The sequence below is a fragment of the Lygodium microphyllum genome, chromosome 6 (genome assembly GCF_053477565.2).
Source record: "Lygodium microphyllum isolate KBCC chromosome 6, Lygodium_microphyllum_v1.1.10, whole genome shotgun sequence".
Lineage (NCBI taxonomy): Eukaryota > Viridiplantae > Streptophyta > Polypodiopsida > Schizaeales > Lygodiaceae > Lygodium > Lygodium microphyllum.
In genome coordinates, this window is record NC_141140.1 from 172,073,047 (window position 1) to 172,090,995 (window position 17,949).

Below are 17,949 nucleotides of genomic sequence, written 5' to 3' on the forward strand. Positions count from 1 at the left end.
TGCATTACCATCCATTGTCAATCCAAATCCTAAGCCTATCCAACAAGCAAATCCAAATATACCCAGACTCCCAGCCATTGCAAATAATGTGACCAAAGCCAAGCCCATCGTATGCTACAAGTGTCACCAGCCAGGCCATCTCGCAGTAAATTGTCATTCAAAGAAGCCATCAGCACATATCAACTACCTTGGAGCTATGGACGAAGACGAGCATGAGGATATGCCGGATTTCATTGAAGAAGAAGATGATCCTACTACTACTTCCGACACTTTACCAGGTATGCCTACTTTACATTCATTGTTGACTATGAAATGTATGGTGCATGGAAAAGAAAGAATTATATTGCATGATGACGGTAGTACCCATGACTTTATTTCAGCAAAATTGGTAAAGGAATTGAAACTGCATACAGTACCTACGCACTATCTCATAAAAGCTGCATTTTTAGGCACTAGGTACAATGGCACACAAGAAGTTCAAAATTTAGAAATTCAAATTGGTCCATATATTGAAAGAAGAAATTTCTTAGTTGTCCCATTACAATCTAGCGACATTATTCTAGGAATGCCATGGAGACACCAACATAATCCCAATATAGATTATTCCACACACACAATGAATATTAATTTTCAAGGAAAATCTATTACATTATTTGGTATGCATGCATCTCATATGTTTCCACTGCTTTCGCATACTCAAGCAAAACGTGCACTACGTAAGAATACTAAATCATATCTCATTTGGGTGAATGAATTGCACGCAAAAGAAACTCATATGCACCCTAGGCATAAGGAATTTCTTGCATATTTTAAGGACTGTTTTGCAGAAGACCTACCACCAGGTTTACCTCCATCACGTCCAGAAGACCATAAGATTGACCTAATACCTGGCACACAACCACCTTGCAAAGCCCCATATAGGCACAATCAAATAGAGCAAAAAGAAATCTAGAGTCAAGTAGAAGAATTACTAAATAGAGGTTTAATTCGACCTAGCAGTTCTCCATTCGGTGCACCTGTGCTCTTAGTCAAGAAAAAGAATAATACTTATCGGATGTGTATTGACTACCGAGCATTAAACAAGATCACTGTAAAGAATAGGTATCCTATACCTAGAGTTGACGACCTTATGGACAAACTGCAAGGATCTTCTATATTTAGTAAAATTGACCTTAAATTTGGATATCATCAGGTGAGGCTAGATAGATCTGACATATTTAAGACTGCATTCAGGACACAGTTTGGCCATTACGAATTCTTAGTTATGCCATTTGGATTAACTAATGCACCTGCTACTTTCAGTAGAATGATGAACCGTATTTTTCTAAAATATCAATATTGTGTGATTGTTTTCTTTGATGATATTTTAGTATTCAGTCAAAGTGAAAAAGAGCATTATGAGCATTTATCATTAGTTTTTCAATTACTGAAAGAAAATCAATTATTTGCAAATCCTGACAAGAGTGAATTCTTTAAGACAGAAATAGAATATCTAGGTCATATTGTATCAAAAGAAGGAATAAAAGTTGATCCTAAGAAAATTGATGCAATATTGCATTGGCCTATTCCTAAAAATGTACATGAATTACGCTCATTCCTTGGTCTTGCTAGTTTCGATAGGAAGTTTGTACGTAATTTCTCATTACTTGCTTTACCACTGACCAAACTTCTTAAGAAAGGCATTGTTTATCAATGGACCGAAAACCAGCAGAAATCCTTTGATTTACTTAAACGTGCATTGACCAATGCCCCTGTTCTACAATTGCCTGACTTTAACAGACCATTCTTTTTAGTTGTGACCGATGCTAGCGGATCAGGAATAGGAGCCGTGGGGGTATGATGCCAGGAGGCATATTCCACGGTGGATTCCGTGAGGTTTTACGGTGGATTCCGTAAACTTAGATGACCGGGGCTCATACGCAAAGAGGATTCTTTGTGCGAGAAGTTGATGGGGACGCCTGTCCTTTTCGGGCGTTTCATTAATTTAGTGTGTACATGGGTGATTCCATAGCGGGTGATTCCGCAAAATGCATATTAAATTAATAAGCTTTTATGAGTTTAGAGTGCGCACTCGTAATAAATTAAGGTTAGGATTTATTTCTAACCAGTTGATTTATTTATGTAGCTGAAGACTGCTAGGTATTCACTTTTGTCGGTTTAATTGTGTTATTTTACTAACGATTGTGAATGCTTCAGTTGATGTGTAGAGATAGCAGCAGTGGCGGAGGAAAGCATTGGAGTCTAGCGGGTTTTCGACCTTTGGACTATATTTTGATAGGCGCCACGCCTATATTTTGTTATGTCTATAGAGACATCGATTATTTATTATTATTTTGTATGCGCTTATGCGCCTGGATATGTTATTTTTATTTGGACATTGAGATTGGGCGTGCCAGACACTATGGGCACCGTCCATTAGCTTTATTTTCTTATTTTTGGTAGAAAGCAAACTCAAAAGCTAAAAGCTTGTCATATTTTTGTAATTGGGCTATTTTTGAGCATAAAGATTGGAAATATACATTAAATACATGCTTTGTGAAGCGCTCACACAAGGCATGGGGGAGATTGAACCCAATTTGTCTCTTGTCTCATGTCGTGCTTGTTTTTACATTGGTTTTTGTGCTAAAAAGTAGAGTGCTTTGTTCTTGGGGACCTTTGGGAATTCACTACGTGAGCTACCTGCGACCGATCTGCGCACCAGAACCACTACTAAGAGCTCCTTTTCATAAATGTCATACCTTTTCTCCACATCATTTAGACGGCGGCTTTCAAAGGCTACGGCATGGCCTTCTTGATTTAGCACTGCACCAATACAATCACCGCAAGCATCTGCTTCTACCACAAATGGTTTTACCAGATCTGGAATGATAAGAATAGGTCCAAAAGTAAGAGCTGTTTTCAGCCTTGTGAAGGCTGCCTTCTCTTTTTCCTTCCATTGGAAAGAGATCTTCTTCTTTGTAAGGTCATGAAGTGGAGAAGCCATATGTGCAAAATGCTTGATGAAGCGGCGGTAATAAGAACATAAGCCAAGAAACGATCGCACCTCATGTACATCACGAAGATGAGGCCATTCTTGGATTATCCTGATCGTTTCAGGATCCATCTGAATCCCTTCAAAAGTAGCTCCCAAAATCTCTTGGTATAGTCACCAAGTGACTCATTTTTCCTTTGCCAAAGCCGATCCCATTCCATTTTTACATCTCTTTTGAAATGAATAGGAAGAAATTGGCTTTGTATCAGGCAAACAAAGGACCGCCATGATTTTGGGGCAGCATGATCATATTCCAACCCCGTCCACCAAGTATGGGCTAAGTCGGTTAAATGTAAAGCTGCAAACTTAATCTTTTCTTTTTCTTTATACTTGTCACGACCATACAAAATTTGAAATTGACGAATAAACTTCAGAAGAAGATCAGGATTTCGGGAACCATCATACATACTGAACTTGATCTTCTTTTCAAGTTGAGATAGTGACTTAGTCTTCTTCTTCTTCTTATGCCTTCGTCCATGCTCGGATCTTGAGGTTGAAGATGATGAAGTGCTTGATGGGGATGAAGATGGAGACGAGGGTGAAGAATGTCGACGCCTTTGACGATGATGAGGTCTTCCACGAGAAGGGTGTGACTCTTCATTACTAGAAGAGGATCCATCAGAATAGGCGCCAGATGACTTTGAAGAAGAGGATGAGCTTTGACGCGATCTCTTTCTTTGTCTTGAAGTAGAATGGGACTGCCTCTTAGAAGTAGTTGGACTTCTTGATCGGCTCCTTTCATTGGTATGGCTTTGTCTCCTTGAAGTAGATGGGCTTCTTTCCTTGAATTCTTTGGGATTCTCAACTTTTTCTAGTTTGAGAAGTTGCTCACGAATTTGCTGATTCTCCTCTCTAAGACTTTGAATGGCTTGAAGGATAGCACTTGATTGATCCATTGAGACTAAAGAAAAAAAAATATGCTCACGCACTCAGTGCAAGGGCTGAAAACAAACAAACTTATAGTTGTAAGCACTACCAGTGTTGGGGGTGAGGACCGAGCCAAAGCTCTGATACCACTGTAAACGCCCCGAACAACATAGTATGCTTAACAATTATGATATTTGCTTGTTTTCGAGATTTAATAGAAAAGGGAATGAACACTTAAAGCTGAAAATGAAAATTACTCACAAAATTACAGCCATAAAAATGTAAAAGTAATGGAGACAAGATTGAGGGTTGAAGATGGGCAACCCCCCTCGAAGGAATGTATTTCTGCTCAACCCAAGTCCCTTAGGGAAGAGCTCAGTTACAATCAACCTGAGAGTGAGAAGAAGTAATTCTCACTCTCACAAGATCATGCAAAGATGTACAAACACACATGCATTATCTATTATGCAATGATAAGAACTGATTTCTTTACAGTATGAGAGAAGAAAAAGGGGAATTCAGCCTTTCTCCATCGTTGATCAGCAGTACAGGGATAGAGCTTACTTCTTGTAGCTAAAATGGAAGAAAGAGCTCAAGAAGGAGGTGCTGTAATGAATTTACAGGCTTGCTGTCTTGTAAAACAACAGTGATAGAAAAGGGAATATGGAGGAATTTGATAATGGAGAAGTGGGAGATGATGATGGGGATGGATGGGGCTAGTTTCTGGCTATCTGTGGGTGCTGTACACGAGTTTACAACAAAGAAAAATGATGCTCAATGAAGAAAAATGAGCTCTTATTTATAGGAGAGGGGAGAGCTAGTACAAAAGGGGAAAGTGGAGTAGCACAAGACAAGTGTCCAGCCACATGTCATGAGATGTGACAAGTGGTGGAACACTTGGAAACTTGTGTGACAAGTGTCTTGACACTTGTCTCTTCTTTATGGCCTTCCTTTTTGGGTTGAATACTGTCAAGAATAGAAACAACCAAATTTAGTAAGCACAGTCAGAGTACAGAACTTACTATTTTTAGAATGACATCCCTATTTTTTAGGACTAGCATTTTTAGGCTAATTCGAGGCTCCTAAAATTTAGGGACCTCCTAGAATTTAGGGACCCCCCCAATATGGGTATCATATGAAAGCTTTTTCCGTGTACATCGCAAAAATGGTATCCGAATCTTCATGTGACTTTCCTATGCAAAGAAATGTGCATTTCAAGCTTTCTGCCCACACATGCACATTATACAAGCATTTCATGATCATGCCATCTTGTTGATTGTAACTGTCTGTTCTGGTGGATCTAGCCCACACTTCAAGGCATCAATCCTTTCTGTGTGCGAGTCTAACCCTGATATGCGTGAGTTCTAGTCACAGGCGCCCAATCGGGTCATATAGGTGGAAGTGTGAACTATCTTTTCTCTAACCCACCGTGTGGGTCCACCATAACCTGTGACCACTCATCAGTGGCCAGCTCCAATGCACTTTTCTTTATATCTAATTAGTGCAAAGGAAATAAATTTAATAAATCATTATATAGACAAATTAATGAAAAAGGATACAAATTCTGTTTCTATAGAGTTGTGACAAGGTGAAAGTTTCTTCAATTTCTTGTGAGGTTTCTTGTAAGGATACTATGGAAGGTGTTTGCCACTCTTTGTGTGTGAAAGACTCGATGGAGTCTTGTATTGTTGATGAGTTAAGTGATGTGGATGGGTGTCTTGGAGTGACCCCATTTGTGGATGTTGTTGGTTTTTGTGGTGTTATGAGTCCGGAGTTGACTCCTTTTGATGTTGTGTTTGATTTGGAGATTGAGTTGGGAGATCCTTACATAGTATCTTTAGGAGAAGTTGTAGATGAATTAGTGAATGAATTTGAGATTGGCAATAAAGAAAGGGCCAAAACTTTATTTAGAGACTCTAAAAGTAACATGGTTTTTCCTAGGGAGGGTGGGTGGGATATGAAGATTTTGGATTATGGTTGGGATTTGAAGAATTTGGAGGATGATGTATTTTCCTTAGATGGAGAGGATTGTCTCAAGGATTTTGATGAGAATTTCATGGATGAGTTTTGTCTACCTGTAAAGGAGTTGTTTGAGAGAAATGCGCCATTTGTGTTTGTTGAGAAGATTGTGGATAGATCATTGGATTTAATTTTTTATTGGATTATAAATGTTGCATCGTTTTATGAAAACAACTGTTGCACATGAATGTTTGCAGACTAGGGGGAGGGCTAAATATGTCAAGTGTTTTTCTGAAAACTGAAAATCCCTAGTCAAACTGTAGTTAGGTTTGATTTTTGCTAGCTTAGTTGTTTCCGTGACAGTTTGTTTTGTTATTTCGTAGTTGGATTTCTTGTGTTTTTATAGCTTAGGATTTGTTTCTGTCATTTTGTTTGATTTGTTGAGTCTGAAACTTGATAGCCTTGGTCGAGCTTGGTATTTTTTTGGACAAAATGAAGCTTGTGTTTGTCAATAGCTACCGAACATTGAGGAACAAGGTATGCTTTCTTATTGAGACTTTTGCACATCACGGGGATAATGGGTTCATGAGCACTTCACGTTGCACTTATTGATGCACTGCACTCGGGGATCGTCTCCTGTTCCTATCAAATATTTCCATGCCATGGGTTGGGATTATGCACATTTTGCACCATCATTGAGCACTAGCATGGCATGAGGTCCGCTGCAGCTATATGCAGTAACTTTTAGATACACGTGCACTTGAGAGAGCACCTATCATTGAGCACGCATATTTCTTGGATGCACCATTTGGGATGTTCATCACAAAGTTAGGAACTTCTGGTTGAGAGTGTAAGGTGGTTGGGAGACTTTGAGGGTCATGAAGGATGCCACCAATTGTGAGAAGGGTTGTTCATATTTGGTCAACATCTTGAGGACCATAATTTTCTAGAGTTATTGTGAGATTTTGGATGGGTGGACGGAGTATATCATATCTTTTGATGAGAGTTGAGAGGTGAGGATAATGAATTTTTAATTAATTAAGGAATTTGTTTTGCATCTTGCATGACGCACGATCACATGTAGATAGACTAGGCACAATTTCTTCAATGCATACATTATTTTTGTGTGTAGCATCAATTAATTGGTTGCATATCATGGATCCAACATTGCATATTTTTCCAAATCATGAATGATTGGGCACGGAGTTCATTTCAAAAAAGCATATTCCTGCTAGGGCACACTGCATAAAAAAAACAGGTTCATATCCAGAGAATATTTATTTTGAAGACTCAAGGATCAAAGGAAAAGATCGTACATTTTACATTATTAGAGAGTATTTCTTGAAGAAAAAGAGGACATGTGTGCTGAAAGTGTGTGCAATTACAAGAACAATAGGCCAAGGAAGGGAATAAGTCGTCCAAGATAAAAGATGGAGAAAAATGATATGATTTATGAATATCAGTATTTTTATCCATTTTTTATAGATTTTCGTAATTCTACCCACGTTGGCTTGTCGACCAGATGCAATTCAATCATTTTAAGTATCCAAACGACTATATTCGGAGTTCAAATGACGAAGTTATTGTTAGAAGATGGGCATAAAAACCCACCGTAAGCAAGGGAGTATAAGGGCAGATGAGTGTGAATAGCCCTAGGGGCAGGGGAAACCCTAACCCTAGATGGCAAAGGGCTATATAAACAGCCTATGGGTCACTATCATTTGTGAGAGAGTGTACCCAAGTTGTACTCTAAGCAATTTAGTAAGCAAGATTTCATTCTTGTACTTTGAGCTCTTCTCTCCCTCTTGTGCACACATTCTACTGCTGCAAACTCTGATTCTCAACATGGTATCAGAGCCATCTTTGATCTCCTCAGCTTCCCTCAGCATTAGTCATCACTAAGTTCACATGAGCTGTCATTTTCTTCATCTTATTCTTCTTTCCTCCATAGCTGCTGCAACCTACCTCCATTGGAGGACTTGGGGAGGACAAAGGAGGCCATATCTCCCTCTGCTCTCTTCTAGAAACTTCTTCCCTACCTCAGGGCAAATCAGTCTGGAGTAATAAACCCCGGGATTGGTGGACGTTGAGAGCAACATTGCGTGCATTCTGAAAACGGCGCAGTTTTGGATAGGCGCATATCTCGTGCTGAAACGTGGGCTGTAGAAGGCGCAATCCCAGCCACCACCATAGGGCTTTGATAGCCCCCCAAGTGGGCTATCCTTAGCTAAGAGGGCTCTGAGAAATTCTTCCTCTGCTGGCTGCTACAAGCCAAACCCTAACTGTGTTTTTTTGGGCAGCCATAGCCAACAAGCTCCAAGCTTGACATTTTGGCATTTTTACACTTTGAGCTTCATTAACAGTGATTCTAATCACTGAAGCAGAGTCTCTGAATCCTATTCTAGAGTCTAAAGATCTTGGGCATGCTCAACGGACATCAGCAAGCATCGGGAAGCCGACTTCCAACCGGGTTCCATTCAAGCACTCCACTAAGCTTGACAATAGTGTTCTTTTAACACTAATCATAAATCATCAAGTTAATAGCCTGCTGGGCATTCACTAAAACCAGTGAGTTTTTTTATTCCTCTTCATATATTGTTGTAAGGTTATGTGTAAAATGAACACATATACCATTATGCACAAGAAGTGTATTGCATACCGTAAGTGACATTGTCTCAAGTACATTGGTCAGTGAAATCAATAGCATGAGTGTCATCATACTCTCCTCGGAATCATCAACAACAAGCATTGAGATCATAGGCAAACCGTGTCCAACACAAGCTTCATCCACTAAGACGTACCACAAGGAGGAGCCTGAAGTCCAGTCTAGGTTTACTTCATTAAAACCTAAAAAGACTATTAAACCACGGAAGAAGCTTGCTCATAATAAAGGACCACCAAAGTCATACTTTGAAATATTACACTTATATGATTTTTAGTCTTTCTCTTCATTGCAACTTTAACTTCACTTTGTCTAATTTGTTTCCGCATTCAGTGAAAGGTTTGTAAGGGACTAGACACTGCCCTTGTCCTAACAAGTGGTAAGACCTTCCCAATGACCACAACATATGCTGATGTCTGTCCTCAAATTCGAAAGTTTGATGGTAAGGATTTGCATCCATGGCAGGTACTGATAAAATACAAAATGATGGAGAGAGGGTATTGGCCTCTTATTCAAGGAAGTAGAGTTGTAAACTCTGCAAATATGATTGATATAGAAGATGACCAACGTGCTCAAGCAATCATAATGCTACACTTAGATGAATCCCAGATTCATCATGTTGATCAACTAAACACTACTAAAGAAAAATGGGATGAGCTTGAAAAGCTCTATGGAACCACTAGCAAGAATACTAAAATCTTCCTTAAAATTGAATTCTTTAGCTTGGAATATCGTTCAGGAGAAGATTTGGGAAAATTCATTTCTCATATGAAGGGACTTATGGCACAGCTTGCTTCTATACAAGCTCCAATACTTGAAGAAGATGCTATTGCTATTCTCCTAAAAGCTGTTAAACAGGTGTTTCCTACTCTTGTAACCACTCTCACCAGCATTCCAGATCCTACTTTGGCAAGTACCATTCAATCCTGTTTGGATGAAGAAAAGAGGAACCACAAAGAAAGCAGCAACAGTCAGGCAACTTCAAATTCCCGTGAACAAGTATTGGTTCATACAGTTCTCACTAAATGTTCTTTCTGTAAGAAAAAAGAACATCTTGTAAACAATTGCTGGAAGAAGTATCCCGAGAAGATGAAATGTAACAAATGTAAGAAGACAGAGCATATAACAAGTAAATGCCCCAACACTCCTGAAATACCCAAAGAATTACTGGCCAACTATGTCTCCAATTCATCTGAAGATCAACTGTTTTGACTATTTAAATCATCTACCTAAAACAACCTTGTAAGCCTGATTTATAAAGGCATCCCAAAAAGGGGGGGATCTTTTACATGCCTTGTAATCCAATGCCACCCTGGCATTGAGGGGGGGTGTTAGAAGATGGGCATAGAAACCCACTGTAAGCAAGGGAGTATAAGGGCAGATGAGTGTGAATAGCCCTAGGGGCAGGGGAAACCCTAACCCTAGCTAGCAAAGGGCTATATAAATAGCCTATGGGTCACTATCATTTGTGAGAGAGTGTACCCAAGTTGTACTCTAAGCAACTTAGTAAGCAAGATTTCATTCTTGTACTTTGAGCTCTTCTCTTCCTCTTGTGCACACATTCTACTGCTGCAAACTTTGATTCTCAACAGTTATGATCCAAACAAGTTGCAAACATGCATAAAGCAGAAAAAACGAAAATAGTGAAAAGCAGTAGAAAAGCAAAAGCCAAAAGCTGAAAGCAAAAAGCCTAATGTGTGAGTGTGGATAGAAAACTATATAAAGAGATGAGAATGGAGAGTTAAGGGCCTTCCCCCTTGCTTTCAATTGTATAATGTGAGAGAGGAGAGTGGGGGGTCACATGCTAGAGTGAGCTCTAGTCATACCAATTTGGAAGTTGGAGCTTTTGGGTGTCTTAAGGTTGTTAAGGTACGAAAATATATCTCACTTGGTTTGTTGTCGAATTTTTGGTATTTTCATTGTGTGGTTGTGTGATGCTCTACCCGCATACGAGTTTTTGATTTTTTGAGTTATAAGAGGCATTGTGTTATGTTTTTGTTTTCGTGTGTGGCTTGTGGTGTATTGTCGAATATTTGAATTTTTCAAGTTATGTTGTGTATCCGACAAAGTCAATTATCCCAACCGGCACTCCTTAATGTCTCGTTATCGAGTTGTGACTGAGACTTGCTCTCGATCACCGCTCGTGTAACACCGTGATAGAGCATCTACTACCACATTCATAGTTCCATATGTGTGAAGGATTTGAAAATGAAACATAGATAAGAAATTTGCCCAATGTATTTGTTTATCTGAGAGCTTCTTGTGAGTGAGGAAGTATCTTAGACTTTGGTGACCTATTTTAATAACAAAATCTACATCAAGTAAATAATGTTTCCATATTTGAAGAGCATGTACCACTACCATAAGCTCTTTCTCATATACTAGAGCATGTAGCTCATGGTCCTTGAGGCATCGACTCTCAAAATTTACTACATGATGCTCTTGGTTAAGCACATCTCCAATGCAATCCCCAGAAGCATCGCAGTGAACTTCAAAAGGTTTTTGAAGATCCGAAACTATGAGAACTGGTTCTTGAGTTACAAAAAACTTAATTCTTTCAAAGGCTTGTAGTTGCCTTGATCCCTAGCAAAAAGCCATTTGCTTCTTTTGTATGAACCTCCTGTAGTATGAACATAGGTCCCCCAAGAAACTTCTAACTTCATGTATGGAAGTAGGCGTAGGCCATTCAACAATGGCTCGAATCTTCTCAGGATCCATTCTCATCGAATTGTGAGAATCAATATGGCCCAAGTAATGAATTTTCGAAAGGAAAAATTCACTCTTCTTAGCATTGACATGTAGTCTATGCTTGCAAAGCTCTTGAAAAACAATAGATAGATGTTTTCTATGCTCTTCTTTAGATCATGACAATATTAGAATGTCATCAAAGAAGACACCTGTGAACTTTGAGTAAGGTCTGAAAATTCTCTCCATCATTCGATTGAATGTGGCAGGTGCATTAGTCAAACCAAATGGCATGATTAAAAACTCATATAGTCCAAACGTTATATGAAAAGCTGTCTTATAAACATCTTCAGGTGCTATCCATATCTAGTGATAGCCGCTCTTGAGATCAATGCGACTAAAGTTACTAGCCCCTTGCAACTTATCCAGATATCATCTATCCTTGGGATAAGAAAATGATTCTTGATTGTGAACTTGTTCAAAGATCTGTAGTCTATGCACATACGAAAAGAACAAGTAAGACTGGAGAGCAGTATGGAGAAGAGCTAGGTTGAACTAACCCTTATTCCAACAGTTCATTTACTTGTTTTAGGATCTCCTCTTTCTGACTTGCATTTACTCGGTAAGACGGTCGGTTAGGTGGTGAGCTTTCTAGGACAAGATCAATTGTGTGATCTTCCGAGCGCTTAGGAGGTAACTTTCACTACAAGGGAATGGGGCAATAGCGACGCCGATTAGCGACGACGGATGTCGGCGTCGCTATAGGCATTGCTATATGCGTCGCAATTGGCGTCGCTATATGCGTCGCATTTGCGACGCAAATAGCGACGCATATAGCGACGCAAATAGCGACGCATATAGCGACGCAAATAGCGACGCATATAGTATTTGCGTCGCAAATGCGACGCAAATAGCGACGCCGCAGGGAAAAAAAGCGCGGCCGAAACCAGAGCGCCATTTTCATTTTGTTTTCTTCGCCTTTTGAGAGCAAGAGCGAGGGAGAGAGCCAAGGCTTTGTGGGAGAAGAGGAGGAAGAGGCTTGCCGCCGCCGCCGCCGCCGCCGTCGTTGTTCGTGAAGGAGAGGAGGAGCCCTCGTTGCAAAGAGAAGCCGCCCACGCTCGCCATATCTCATTGGTGAGTCTCCCTCTCTCTTTCTTTTACTTGTTGAAGGTTTAAATCGTTCTCTTTTGTTTGTTTAGGAGAGGAAATGAAAGAGAAGGAGAGGGAGAGGGAGAGAGAGGGAGAGAAAGAGAGGGAGAGTGCATTCTCTCTCTCCCTTTTGCTTGTTTAATGTTTAAATTACTTTCTTCTTTGCTTGTTTAGGAGATGAAACGAGAGAGTAAGAGAGAGGGAGAGGGAGAGGGAAAGAAAGAGAAAGAGAAATAGAGGGAGAGGGAGAGGGAGGGGGAGGAAATAGGAGAGGGAGAGAAAGAGAAAGAGAGGGAGAAGGAGGGAGAGTGCATTCTCTCTCTCCCTCCCTCATGATTTTACTTGTTTAATGTTTGAATCACTTTATTTTTTACTTGTTTAGGAGAGGAAATGAGAGAGAAAGAGAGTGAGAGGGAGAGGAAGGGAAAGGAAATGAGAGAGGGATAGAAAGAGAAAGAGAGGGAGAGTGCATTGTATCTCTCTCTCTCCCTTTTGCTTGGAGGATGTTTAAATCACTTTATTTTTTGCTTGTTTAGGAAATGAGAGAGAAAGAGAGATAGAGAGGGAGAGGGAAAAAAAGAGAAAGAGAGGGAGAGGGAGAGGAAGAGGGAGAGGGAGGGGGAGGGGAAGGAAATGAGGGAGGGAGAGGGAGAGGGAGAGGGAGAGGGAGGGGGAGGGAGGAAATGAGAGAGGGAGAGAAAGAGAACGAGAGGGAGAGGGAGAGGGTGAGGGTGAGAGAAAGAGAGGAAGAGAGGGAGAGGGAGAGAAAGAGAGGGAGAGGGAAGGGAAGAAAATTTAAGATAATATACGTATTGATAATGGTATGCAATGTGCTTTGCATACGGCCACGTACTTCATCAAAATGAACCCAAAATTATTGTTATAGAAAAAGAATCCCTTAAATTGAGTATAGGATAATTTCTCTCAAGTCTTATGACTATGAGTAGAATTGTTTGAAATAAATTTTATTACTATAGTTATAAAATTTCATAGATGGCGCGCATTAATTTTAAAATGGATTACTTATACTCAAAGCCGAGATATAACAAAAAATTATCTACCGGGACCAACAAATCGTTGAGCATGATACAAGGCCGAGATATAACATCGGAAAATCTCTCGACTACTATATACAATGCAAGGTTTATGGTCAACTTGCAACTTGACGTACATCTCCATAAAGCTATCCATTTAAGCCTTGTTTGCTGTAATGTAGATAAGCTGGCAAACGAAGAAGGTCCTATTGTTCAAGACCGCGAGTCGTATCTTAATCAGCGTGTCCCATGTCCTTGCTCTCAATGCAAGTTGGCAATTAGACGAAAACGCCGATTGTCTATAGAACACGTACGACGATTTGGCGAGTTTCAATCTGAGATCATTAGAAGAGTTCGTGGATGTGCGATGGATGAATTGCAGGAGCCAATCGACCACTCGCAAGGCCCATCTATACCGTCAATGCCAAAGGAGACAGACAACCTTCCCGACTTGCCTACAATCTTGGAGCCTGAGATGGAGGCAATGATCGATGCATTGATTTCCATGGATGTTGAGACATCTGACCCGCTCAGAGAGGAAGCATCCATACCATTATATGATGGGTGCCGAGTATCTCGGTTGAAGACATTGCTTGCACTCTTAAGTGTGCAAGCAAAATACGGTTGGAGCGATACGAGTGTGACTGAGTTATTCAGGTACCTTGCACACAGACTTCATTGTTTTTTTTTTAAACAGTATTATTGCAAACATGGATAGATTTTTCAAGGTGTTTTATGACTTTTTCAGGTTATTGAAATATCATATATTGCCACCTGCAAACACCATGCCTGAGTCTCGTGATGATGCGCGACATGTTTTACGGAAGCTTGGCATGGACTACAATAACATCCATGCATGTATCAACGACTGCATATTGTTTCGAGATGAATACGAGAATATGGAGACATGCCCAAAGTGTGGTGCTCACAGGTATCGACAGGACTTGCAAGGGCAAACCATCCCTCAAAAAGTCCTCAGACACTTTCCGCTCATCCCCCGCATAAACCACATGTTTCGCACGTCTGCCATGGCAAGCTTGACAACGTGGCATGTGCAGAATAGGTCCACGGATGGAGTTCAACGAATATCAGCAGATTCGCGCGCATGGAGCCACATTGACTCTACCTTCCCAGGCTTTGCGCGAGAGCCAAGGAATCTTCGGCTCGGTCTCGCCATGGATGGTGTGAACCCATTCAGTCTACGCTCGACTTCTTACAGTGTGTGGCCTATAGTGCTTGTCAACTACAACATTCCTCCATGGCTTTCTACGAAGAAAGGACATCTCATCCTTAGCTTGCTCGTCCCGGGCCGCTACAAAGTAAAAAAAGAGAGACACTATAGGGGCACGAATGGATTTAAAGGAGGTAGGTAAGATGGAGGCGCTCTGGCCGCAGTCGAGGGCTGAAGGGGGAGTGCAGCTTCCTTGCGCTCCCTGGGTTTTGTCTACCAAAGAAGAGCGCATTGTGAAGCAAGTAATCAAGTCTATCCGCACTCCGACGGGTATGATGCGTTCTCTCAGGTCCGCATTTTCTAAAGATGACCAGATTTCTGGGCTAAAATCCCATGATTGGCATAAGATATGTCAGGTTTGTGAACAGAATGGATTTTAATTAGCGTGGACATTTTGAAATTTGAAAAGTGACCATTATTCTTAATGCTTTCTCATTTTTGGCAGTTTGTCCTACCGATCGCGATCGCGGGATGCCTAACTTCAGAAAGTCGCGGGGCCATTTACAAGCTGTCGACTTTGGTGCAATGGATCTCACAGAAAGAGATTAAGACGTCCTCTATTGAATCTGCAAGGCTGGGAGCAGTTGAGACGGTCTGTCTCTTTGAGAAATACCTGCCCACTAGCATGCTCACGATACAAGTTCACCTTCTTGTGCATCTTGTGGATGAAGTGGAGATTGCTGGACCTGTCCATACGCGATGGATGTTCTTCCTGGAGCGCTTCATGAAAACCCTGAAAGTCTTTGTGCGACAACGAGCTCATCCGGAAGGTAGCATGGCGGAAGGTTGGTTGGTGTCAGAGGCGTTAGTGCATATCTCACAATGGCTACCAACGGTGGAACCAGACAATGAAATGCTATGGACGCTGAAGGACGATGACAGGTTGACTGGAGATGTGGTGGTTGGAAATGGGGTAGAAAAAAGAATGGATGCCTCAATGGAAGAGAAGAGAAGGTGAATCGCTTTTGTATGTTGCACCATGCCTCCATGGAGACGTGGCTCGCCAAGTACTAGATTGCAAGGCAAGATCGAGAGGAAGCACGAGCCGAATTCCGACGCAGTACGCATCACCGACCGATTCGATATCCCGAAGGCATGGAGGAGACGCCGCGGTTTATGTCAACACGATGGTTGCATGGAGCCTTGACCGCAGCATCCAACGAAGGGACAGAGGTCTCAATGGAGGAGTGGGAGTTCTCGAGGGGATGTAGTCCAAAGGTAATGAGGGGTTTAGAATGTGTCGTTCCTAAATTTGCTTGCTACATCTAATTTGAGTGTTTGAATGTGCCGTACAAAATATATAGTGCAGCGTGGTCGCGCGGACGGCATTTTCGGGTGGAGCGTATTGACAAAATGCGCTCCACAATGGACTGTGGTGTCATGGCAAGGTTTGAGCAAGAGAGCCGGCGACGAGCAACGGATCCAAAGACGGTTGTGGATGAGATGGAGTATTTTGGGAATTTGCAAAGTATTATTACGGTGGATTACCGTAGCTTCTCCATGATAATATTCGACGTGCAGTGGTTCAAAGTGGTACTTGGAGGAGCTGGCGCAACAGTTCGACGAGGTCCATCTGGATTTCTCGAAATAGATTTCGAAAAAAAATGGATGGATTTGCGTGACACCTTTGTGTTGCCGGCCCATTGTGAACAGGTGCAACTAGGCATTTGCTTGCTAATTGTAATACGACATGGTTTATGTCACAATGGTTTGAAGACGGTTTGTAAGTGTTTGTGAACAAGTAATCTTCTATCCAAATCCCCGACAACCTCGATGGTGGTATGTTATACCTTCAACTCCTCGAGGTGCGAGAGTATACGATCAAAGCGATGTTCCAGGCATAGATGAAGAAAATATGCAAATAGAGGGATCGAAATTACAAGGGGTGGAGGCCACCGCAAGCTTGGAGCCTGCATCGGCTAACAATGATGGAAATACAGAAGTCGTAGAATTTTTTGAGAACGAGACAGACTCGTTGTTTTGTTTGTGGTGACATGTCTATCGACCTTCCAGTGTATGCAGAGTTGTGTCAGGAGATTAACATGGGACCATAAAATACTTCATTCTTGGAGAATTGTATTACTCAATTCGTTGTTTAGATCTTCCATAAAGGTAGATAAGATATGCATTTTAAGAGGGATTTTTCAAAAATGATTTTATTAATGTGCTTTGTATAGTTTAAATTGATTATTCTAACATTATTTTTTATCTGTGCAGGTATCGACATTTTCAGGATGAGTCGAGGGATGAGCGATGAGGAGTTTCAGGAGATGATGGCACGTATGTCTCCAGATCAGCTCGCGAGATTCAGAGAGATAGCAGATCAGGAGCTGTCTCGTTCTTCGTCAGGACGCTCTGCTAGATCAGCTTTGGCGCGATCAGATGCTTCAGCTTCGAGTAGACGATCTCGATGCTCGCGACTTGGGCCAGAGGGAGGGACTGCGACTGCAGGAGGATCAGGGGGGTGCTGCTGTGGAGACACGGACGCGGTGTCTCCGTCTTGTCGTTCAGCTGGAGCTCGGTCACCGCCAGGATTTGTCACACCTGTGGGGACGTCCACTCCAGTTACTCCGGCTTTTGCGCAGCCGTCGGCAGATGTCACGCCTTTTGGTGGCACTCCTTTTGGTGGCACCCCCTCTGGCGGCACCCCTTTGTGTGGCACTCCAGGAGAGGGTACCCCCGTCGGTACACCGGATGTTTAGGGATCTCCTGGATATGCCCAGGAGAGTGGACGGAGATGGGAGAGGGCCCATACACGGCACACTCCTAGGGATTATGGATACCTAGTGGATGGCAGGTCAGGAGCCATTATCATGAATGATGAGGGGAGGAGGGTGATGGCTCGCATGAGGGAGTTGTGCCAACAAGTTTTTCGGCACAACGTCCTGGATCATTGGAGGAACATACCGGAGGGGAGCAAGGAGTACATAGTAGCATCCTTGCACGAGGAGTTCCCGGTGCCAGCCGCAGTGGATAGATTCTCTACGGGCTGGATGATGGATTGCATGCGTGCATACATGTCACATAGACGATCCGACGCACGCAAGGCAGTCAAGAGTGGGGCTCCAAAGCCCGAGTGGTTAGATGCAGATGACTGGCACCGACTGAGGGAGGAGGCTACAGATTCGCCAGGACGTTGGAGTCAGCAGAGCGGGAGGCGGCGAGGGCACGACTCGAGGCCGGATCGGTACATCATCTTGGGAGTGGCGGCCACAGGACATATTTGGAGGACTTTGTAAGATTCTCTTTTGTTTTGCTTATTTGTTTTTTTGAGATATTCTTTGTACTGACAATCATGTTTCTAACAGTTAGCATTTTGTTTTCTTTGCAG